This window comes from Ursus arctos, unplaced genomic scaffold (assembly GCF_023065955.2).
Source record: "Ursus arctos isolate Adak ecotype North America unplaced genomic scaffold, UrsArc2.0 scaffold_9, whole genome shotgun sequence".
In the NCBI taxonomy this organism is placed as follows: Eukaryota; Metazoa; Chordata; class Mammalia; order Carnivora; family Ursidae; genus Ursus; species Ursus arctos.
The window spans coordinates 65,576,366-65,586,677 of record NW_026623111.1 but is presented as its reverse complement, the minus strand read 5'-3'; the positions used below and the strand labels follow the sequence as shown (position 1 = coordinate 65,586,677).

The window sequence follows — 10,312 nt, the reverse complement described above, 5'->3', positions numbered from 1 at the left end:
ACTTTACAAGGTTCTAATATGAATATATTTCAGTTACTTGGTTTACTTAAACAATAACAGTGCCCAACAGCATGGTTCAAATTTTAGTTAGCATGGTATATTAAGTTTGAGTAATTGCATAAAATATAAACATCAGTGCTAACTCTTTAGTCTACAAATCTCTATGTAAATGACACATGTTATGATCGGTGACCAATCACACTGTTTTCAAACTCTGTTACCAATTGGTTATTGAACATCTGTTATTCAGCTCATGCACAGACAACAAAGTGTGTTGTTGTGTTACCTTCTTTTTTTTTTTTAGTTTTTTTATCTTTTCACTATCTGTTGCATACTCACTATGTACCAGGAATCATGCTGGGTGCCACAGCCAAGTTGAAAGGTAGACACATGGTGGATTTGGGAGACTGACCAAGACTAGTGGCATTTTATAGAAATGGACAATAGAACAAAGGGAATTGACCAACAAAGATGAAATTGCAAGAGAGAAATGGAAAGTGATAATCCTGGAAGTGAAAATCAAATCAAATTTAAATGAAATTATAGAAGAAATAACTGATAGAGAATGTTGACACTGTCCTTAAGCAGGAGACCCTGAACATGCAGTCAGAAGAACTTAGTGAAGGGAAACTCACCAAAGTAAATGAGGAAAGTGGTTGTAATGAAAAGGATGAACAGGTACTGGATGAAGTGAAATTGGCAAAAAATTTCATATTAAAGGAACTCTCAGAGATAATTCATTACATGGACATCACAGAGGACAATAGATTGGAAGCTGATCTATACTTAGAAAGGAGAATGGGCATTAAGGAGGGGACATGATGTGATGAGCACTGGATGTTATATGCAACTGATGAATTATTGAACACTACATCTAAAACTGATGATGTACTATATGTTGGCTAATTGAATTTAAATAAGAAAAAGAAAAAAAAAAAGAAAGGAATATGACAATTTATCAGTTATTTTTATTCGGATAGAAAAGACGCTCACTTGTATATGAGAAGGAGGCAAGTACTGCTAAACCATTCTTAGTGAATTTTTACAAATGAATAAAACATTAATGTTTCTGATGTTTTATTTTATTTTATTTTTTAATGTTTTTTGATTATATTATGTTAGTCACTGTACAGTACATCCCTGGTTTCTGATGTAAAGTTCTATGATTCATTAGTTGCGTATAACACCCAGTGCACCATGCAATATGTGCCCTCCTTACTACCCATCACCAGTCTATCCCATTCCCCCACCCCCCTCCCCTCTGAAGCCCTCAGTTTGTTTCTCAGAGTCCATAGTCTCTCATGCTTCATTCCTCCTTCTGATTACCCCCCTTTCTTTATCCCTTTCTTCCCCTACCTATCTTCCTAGTTCTTATGTTCCATAGATGAGAGAAATCATATGATAATTGTCTTTCTCTGCTTGACTTATTTCACATAGCATTATCTCCTCCAGTGCCGTCCATGTTGCAGCAAATGTTGAGAACTCATTCTTTCTGATAGCTGAGTAATATTCCATTGTATATATGGACCACAACTTCTTAATCCAGTCATCTGTTGAAGGGCATCTCGGTTCCTTCCATGATTTAGCTATTGTGGACAATGCTGCTATGAACATTGGGGGGCATATGGCCCTTCTTTTCACTACGTCTGTATCATTGGGGTAAATACCCACTAGTGCAATGGCTGGGTCATAGGGTAGCTCAATTTTTAACTTTCTAAGGGACCTCCACACTGTTTTCCAAAGTGGCTGTACCAACTTGCATTCCCACCAACAATGTAGGAGGGATCTCCTTTCTCCACATCCTCTCCAGCAATTGTTGTTTCTTGCCTTGTCAATTTTTGCCATTCTAACTGGTGTAAGGTGGTGTCTCAGTGTGGTGTTTTAAATTACAATGTACTGTTGGCTCTTGAACATTGTGGGGGTTGGGGTATAGACCCCCCACAAACTCAAAGATCTGCCTATAACTTTTGACTCCCCCCAGACTTAATTACTAATAGCTTACTGTTGACTAGAAGTCTTATTCATGACATAAATAGCTGATAAACACATATCTTGTATAAGTATTATATACTATAGTCTCACAAAGTAAGCTAGGGAAAAGAAAATGTTATTAAGAAAATCATAAAAAGGAAAAATACATTTACAGTTATGTATTGTTTTTATTTAAAAAATCCTCATATAAGTAGACCCGTGTAGTTCAAATCTGTGTTGTTCAGTGGTCAACTGTATTAAAGAAATACTAGTTTAACTATTTTTTATTTTATTATAATTTATAACTTACAATAAGAGAGTTTTGAACATTTAGATGAAATTTCTATATGCTATGGGCCATCGTGATTTTTTATTGTTGATTACTGAGATTGCTTTGTATGCTTTCAGCTAGTAAGATCTTTTTTATGGTCTCATGCTCTGTGCAAAGTGAGAACTAGCTGCATGTAAAGAAATGTGAAATTCTGGTCCATTTGAATTCTCTGGTACACATATAAATAAAATTTTCAGACATTATCACTTTGAATGGAAGATTATGGTCACTATCTCTGCTGGAATAAAGAACTTCACCTGCTGAAGAAGACACTGAGAGCATATCCTGAAAAAAAATATTTTGCAATTGTTCAGTGGTTGATGAAAGTCAGATACATGGCACTATGGCAGGTTTATAAAGTGGTATATAATATATCAAAGATTTTTTTTAAAGATTTTATTTATTTACTTGACTGAGAGAGACAGCCAGCAAGAGAGGGTGCACAAGCAGGGGGAGTGGGAGAGGAAGAAGCAGGCTCCCAGCAGAAGAGGGAGCCCGATGCGGGGCTTGATCCCAGGACCATGGAATCACGCCCTGAGCTGAAGGCAGACGCTTAATGACTGAGCCACCCAGACGCCCCTCAAAGATATTTTCTTATTGATATTCTGATAACAAAATTACTACTCAAGATGTGGCAATTAAAGAATCAAACTTGCCAAGCAACTAGGGAGGAAACTGAAGGCTAGTGGAAAATATTTGATCCTATCTCGACTAAAATGTGAGAATGGAAATGCTACCGTTAGGCTCTGGAATATTCTTTTTAAGGTGAAGTTACATTTTCAGTGTCTGGTTGTATTCAGTAAAACCAGGCAGAGCTGGAATGAGGGTAGGGCTAGACAGGCAGATGCCTTGGGCTAATTACATGACCATTCATGCTTTCATTCATTCAACCAATAGTTTCTACCACATTCAAGGCCCTGAAGTCATAGATGAATAACTTAGTCATCCCTGTTTTTGTCTTGGGATGATGTCGTAAAAAAAATTTTTTTTTGAGTATAGTTGACACATATTGTCATATTAGTTTCAGGTGTACATCATAGTGATTCAACTTTTTTATATGTTATGCTGTGCTCACCACAAGTGTATCTACCATCTGTCACCATACAGAGCTATTACAATATCATTGGCAATATTCCTTATGCTGTGCCTTTTATTCTCATGACTTATTCATTCCATAACTAGAAGCCTGTATCTCCCACTCCCCTTCACCCATTTTGCCTATCCCCTAACTCCTCTCCCCTTTGGCAATCATTGGTTTGTTCTCTGTATTTATAGGTCTGTTTATGCTTTTTGTTTGTTTGTTTATTCACTAGTTTTTTTTATATTCCATATATGAATGAAATCATACGGTATTTGTCTTTCTCAGTCTGACTTATTTCACTTAGCATAATACCCTCTAGTCAATCCATGCTGTTGCAGATGGCACAATCTCATCCTTTCTTATTGCTGAGTAATATTCCCTTGTGTATATATACCACATCTTCCTTGTCCATTCATTTATGGATGATGCTTATGTTGCTTGCATATCTTGGCTACTGTAAATGATGCTGCAATAAACATGGGGATGCATATATTTTTTTCAAATTAGTGTTCTTATTTTCTTTGGATAATTATCCAGTAGTGGAATTATTGAATCATATGGTATTTCTATTTTTAATTTTTTGAGGGATCTTCATATTGTTTTCCACAGTGGCTATACCATTCCACATCTTGGGAGGGTATCTTGACTATATGGATCACATATTTGAAGTGATAGCCGGTGAACTCCAGATGCATTGATGTAAACACTACTCAATGCGGAGGGTTGTTTAAGAGATGCCATTTTGGAAGTTAAAACAAACATTTTGACAATTTTTACGTTTGATTAAGACCTGGGGAAGATGTTCATCTTCATTGTGGAAACAGCTCTTCAGAACAGATTTAACTTGCCAGTTGTACTACATTCAGTTTATGCATTGCTCCAGATCAGCTCTGTCCCATCTGCCTGTCCCAAACCCCCCAGTCCTTGACTATTTTCCCTGCTTCCCAGACAAATCAACCCCCAGTGACAGTAGACATGTTTCTGTGACTGTAAAGCTCTAGTGCCACAGACTCATCTTCTAATTCCTGGGGTTGTTTTAGCTTCCCTGTGGATGAGCATTGGGCTCTGTGATATATAGTCTTCATCAATCCCATGGAAAAATGCAGGAGGTAGGTCACCATATTTTGATCAAACAAGACCCAGGGGTTTCTGGATTTCCCAGTGACTCTCTTGAGGGGCCATGCAACCCAAATGGAAAGCATTGGGCTGTTAATACCCCAGTGACAGAACTTTGATTAATGAAAGATAGGAGGTAGAAAGGGAACAGTGTGGACATTTGCTTGTCCTTCTTTCTTCTGACAAACTTTTAAGACATAATGGTTCCATATGTCCTCCCTATAGCTGGACTAAGCCATCAGTGATTCTTGGTAACATATTACCATGTATATGCTTCCCGCTTTTCCTGACTGGCTTCATTTTTTTTCAGCTCACTCCTGCTTCCCTGGGATTATACACTCTATAAAGCATTAATACTAAGGTTTACCTTATGCTCTATTTACTAAGAACTCAGGCAAAGACACCAGTGTCTGCTAAAAGTTGTCTGTTCTTAAGATATTCTGGTAGCTTTCTCATGGCTGAATAATATTCCAGTAAATATATCTCACATCTGCTTTATCCATTTGTCCTTTGGTGGGCACTAATGATAATTATGTGAAGTGATTGAAGTGCTAGCTAATGCTACAATGACAATCATATTGTAATATATAAATGCATTAAATCAGGGTGTTTTATACTTTAAACTTATACAATGTTATATGTCAAGTGTAGTTCAATAAAAAATATTTTGGTAGCTTATAAAGACACTGACTTCTGTCATTTTTAGATATATTTTTACTAGCTTCTTGATCTGTTAAAAAAGAAAACCAGCCAAACCTCAAGAAACGACAAAACAAAAACATCCTCACAAAAAAAGGAGTATGTATTTAATAAATCTTACTTTGTGTATCAAATGATTATACTAGTACATTTGAGCATTTAAGATGGCACCATCTGAAAGCAAGCATATGTAAACTATGACCAAAATAACCTAAAATGTTATACCTAAGCCTTCAAAAATTTTCAGGCAATGAATTAAATGGTTTGTAAAATTTTTTTTATTCTGTTATTAAAGTGACCAATAGTGGTAATAAGAATTTTTAATATAGGATTAGAAGAGGGAGATAGATCACTTCAAAAGTTAAATTTAAGAAAATTGTTGCTTGCATTCCCGCCAACAATGTAGGAGGGATCCCCTTTCTCCACATCCTCTCCGACAATTGTTGTGTCCTGCGTTGTCAATTTTTGCCATTCTAACTGGCGTAAGGTGGTATCTCAGTGTGGTTTTGATTTGAATTTCCCTGATGGCAATGATTTTGAACATTTTTTTCATGTGTATGTTAGCCATTTGTATGTCTTCATTGGAAAAGTGTCTGTTCATATCTTCTGCCCATTTTATGATTTGTTTATTTGTTTCTTGTGTATTGAGTTTGAGAAGTTCTTTGTAGATCTTGGATACCAGTCTTTTTTATCGGTAGTGTCATTTGCAAATATATTCTCCCATTCCGTGGGCTGCCTCTTAGGTTTTTTGACTGTTTCCTTGGCTGTGCAGAAGCTTTTTATCTTGATGAAGTCCCACAAGTTCACTTTTTCTTTTGTTTCTCTTGCCTTTGGAGATGTGTCATGAAAAAAGTTGCTGTGGCTGATGTAGTAGAGGCCTATGTTCTCCTCTAGGATTTTGATGGATTCCTGTCTCACATCAAGGTCTTTCAACCATTTGGAGTTTATCTTTGTGTATGGTGTGAGAGAGTGGTCAAGTTTCATTCTTTTGCATGTAGCTGTCCAATTTCCCCAGCACCATTTATTGAAGAGACTGTCTTTTTTCCACTGGATGTTTTTTCCTGCTTTGTCGAAGATTAGTTGCCCAAAGAGCCGAGGGTCCATTTCTGGGTTCTCTATTCTGTTCCATTGGTCTGTGTGTCTGTTTTTGTGCCAGTACCATGCTGTCTTTGTGATCACAACTTTGTAGTACAGGTTGAAGTCCGGCAACATGATGCCCCCAGCTTTGTTTTTCCTTTTCAACAATTCCTTGGTGATTCGTGGCCTTTTCTGGTTCCACACAAATTTAAGGGCTGTTTGTTCCAGTTCTTTGAAAACTGTCATTGGTATTTTGATCGGGATAGCATTGAAAGTGTAGATTGCTCTGGGTAGGAGCCACTCTGGAAAACAGTGTGGAGGTCCCTTAAAAAGTTAAAAATTGAGCTACCCTGTGATCCAGCAATTGCAGTACTGGTTATTTACCCCAAAGATACAGACATAGTGAAGAGAAGGGCCATATGCACCCCAATGTTCATAGCAGCATTGTCCACAATAGCTAAATCGTGGAAGGAGCCGAGATGCCCTTCAACAGATGACTGAATTAAGAAGATGTGGTCCAGGGGCGCCTGGGTGGCACAGCGGTTAAGCGTCTGCCTTCGGCTTAGGGTGTGATCCCAGCGTTATGGGATCGAGCCCCCCATCAGGCTCCTCCGCTGTGAGCCTGCTTCTTCCTCTCCCACTCCCCCTGCTTCTGTTCCCTCTCTCGCTGGCTGTCTCTATCTCTGTGGAATAAATAAATAAAATCTTAAAAAAAAAAAAAGATGTGGTCCATACATACAATGGAATATTACTCAGCCATCAAAAAGAATGATTTCTCAACATTTGCTGCAACATGGACGGGACTGGAGGAGATAATGCTAAGCAAAATAAGTCAAGCAGAGAAGGACAATTATCATATGGTTTCACTCATTTATGGAACATAAGAAGTAGGAAGATCGGTAGGAGAAAAAAGGGATAAAGAAAGGGGGGTAAACAGAAGGGGGGATGAAACATGAGAGACTATGGACTCTGAGAAATAAACGGAGGGCTTCAGAGGGGAGGGGGGTGGGGGAATGGGATAGGCTGGTGATGGGTATTAAGGAGGCACAAATTCCATGGTGCACTGGGTGTTATATGCAAGTAATGAATCATGGAACTTTACATCCAAAACTAAGTATGTACTGTATGGTGACTAAAAAAATATCATAAAGTATTATTATTAAAACAAATAATAAAAAAATAAAAAATCTGTTGAATCACTATTTGTATACCTGAAACTAATATAACACTGTATGTTAACTAATTGGAATGAAAATAAATAACTAATAAAAATAATACAAATCACACACACACACACAAAAGAAAATTGTTGCTGTTACTCTAATCTTTACCTGTTTTTCTTGGGCATGAGACTGTGCCATCAGCTGCTTGAGGAACTTACAGCGGGGAGGAACATAAATTACCATAGATAAAATTATTCAAACTAATTTTCATTGGAAAAAGAAGTCTCATTTTAAAGGACAAGTCAAGGTAATCAACCTGTCATTCTGTAGCAGACAGCCAGCAAGGTGCACAGCCTTAAAAAGACGTAGCATATAGCTGCTAGGCCACCCTAGGATGAGTTCTGTTCCTTTTTACTGCCTTCTAGTCTTGAAAACCATTAATCCTATTAATTGCATATCAAAAGACTGGTAGCAATTCTACAAATGAGTAAACACAGAGATAAAAGTGTAATCGTAGTAGTCCAGCAAATTGGATTCAGGTCTTCATTGAACAATCCTGTTTCAATTCAGCAATTTTATTATCACTGTTACTGGAACAAATCACTTTATTAAACAGAAAGAGCTTTTGTGGAGAAATTTCTTCTTGTGGCCAACATTATGAAGCTCTCTAACATAAAAACAGCACTTATACTTGTCAAGGGATTTCTTTAGGCAATTCAACTAATGGCTTGTGACAGGTAGGACTTGAAATGTTCATTCAAGCCTTCCATTTTGCTATACAGCTGTATTTTTTTTTATTCTAAGGGAAAAAAAGCTCTTTTGATGCTTTTAGTGGAATTAATATTTTCAGTAAAGAGTTTGCTGACAAGAGGATCCCTCTCTCTCTCCCTCCCTCTCCCTCCTCATTTTCTCTCTTCCTGTATTCCTTCCTCCCTCTCTTCCTTCTACCCTCCCTCCTTTTCTGAGGGCAGTGGAGTTTGAGGAAAGAAAACATTGCAGAATAGGACAGCATTTATTTGTATTTGAGGTAGATCATTCCCTAGAAAATTTCGCACAGGGACCCTTAAAATATTAGAACAGCTCGTCCTTTTGCTACGGTAGAAAATGGACAAAATGGAAATGATCAACCGTGAGCTTGCTTTCTAAATTCCCTTCTTCCCCAGTAGGGCCCTGGGGAGTTGAAACCACGGGCAGGAGTGGAGTGTAGCTCATTAGTTGCTGTGGGGCATAGAGCTGAGGGAATTAATGATAGAATCCTAGAGAAAAGGTATTGTTAGGACTCATTAGACAGTTTTAGAACTTTCCATGATAATGAAAGTGTTCTCTATCTGTGCTGTTCAGTATGGTAGCCACTAGCCACATGTGGCTTGATGTCGATCGCTTGGAATGTGGCTTGCATGACTGAAGAACTGAAATTTTAATCTTATTTAATGTTAATTAATTTGAAGTTAGGTGGCCACATGTGGCTAGTGGCTTTCACATCAAAGGTCACAGGTCTAAAGTATTAGAACAATAAAGTCTGAGCAGAGAGGTGAAAACTTCATCCAAAGAGGAAGTTCTCTAATAAGGCTGGGTAAGATGTGGCAAATGTTCAGGAAAGTAAGAAAAGGTTGAAAGAAATCAGTAGAAACTGAAAAAAATTCCCATATGAAACACTGACATTTGATCATTGATTAAAATAGACTTTTCTGAATATTAAATCTGGTTCGAATGAGACAACTCCCACCCCTGAATATGATCTTAGGTGTTAACAAAGTGAGTATTCCTTAAAATGCTGTTCTGAAAACAACATAAAAGCTGATCAGCAAAGCTATTGATCCAATACAAATTGCTATAAACTTTATATAAGTAGTCAAAAAGATTTCTTTCTTTCTTTCTTTTTTTTGCAAATCAATAAATTTGGTAAGTTATGAATTAAATGTTTGGTAAATTGATTTTTTAGTAAATTAGCCATTCCACAAATTGTTTAATATGCAAAATGGCTTTTAGTGAGCCAGGTATCTTTCCTCATCTCTCTGCTTCTCTACATGCTCCAAAATGCTCAAGCTGTAGGGAACAGTGCCTCCAATAGAGGAAAGCCTGTCTCATCCCACCCTTCTCCTGGGAAACTCCTACACATCACCAAGATGCAAATGAAGGTCACTTCCTCTATAAAGTCCTCTCAGGTTTCTCCACGCCATGCCAACAGGCAGAATTAACTGCTAATTCCTATGAGTTCCCAGAGGGATTGGCAGCTGTGAGGTGATGTAAGCGTAGAACTACTGGTGATATTTCTGCCCAAAAGGTGAGACTGTGTCTGAGCACACTGTAAACAGATAGGGAAGCCTAGTCGAGAGATGGAGAAAGAGACAGATTGCTTATGATATCATCTTAACACCTGGATCTAGCCATGCTTATTCACCTGTATTCCAGTTACTTTTTATTTATAGGAAACTGCCCCAGTTTCTTACAGTTTCCTTTTTTGATTAATTTATTTTGAGCTGAGTTTTTATAGTGGAGACTAATAAAATTATTCAAAGTAATTTTCATTGGAAAAAGAAGTCTCATTTTAAAGACAAGTTATAGGAAGTTATAGCATGCCAATCTGTGCAGACATATTTGTGTTTAGAAAGTTGAAAGTTATACTTACTTGAAGTCTGTTTATAACTTCTGCTGGTTAGCCTTCGTTCTGCATTTGCTTCCCTATCCTGTTCAAGTAGAAAATGGTCACATACCACCATGTCTTAGGTTACCCCGGATAAATGTACCCAGGTTCCTGACGAGTCTGGATGCAGTTTTTTGATAGTGCTTAGTTAAGAACCCAGACCCTGAGGCCTGATGCTTGGGTAAAAATCCCGGCCCTGTCAGTTAGTAGTGTGCAACCTTGGGAAAACT

General features: G+C 37.6%; 1 pseudogene; it reads left to right on the top strand.

The window, feature by feature from the left end:
• The first annotated feature begins 600 nt into the window (after window positions 1-600).
• The window catches only part of LOC113263074 (protein Mis18-beta-like), a 60,227-nt pseudogene continuing 50,515 nt past the window's right edge, over window positions 601-10,312 (top strand).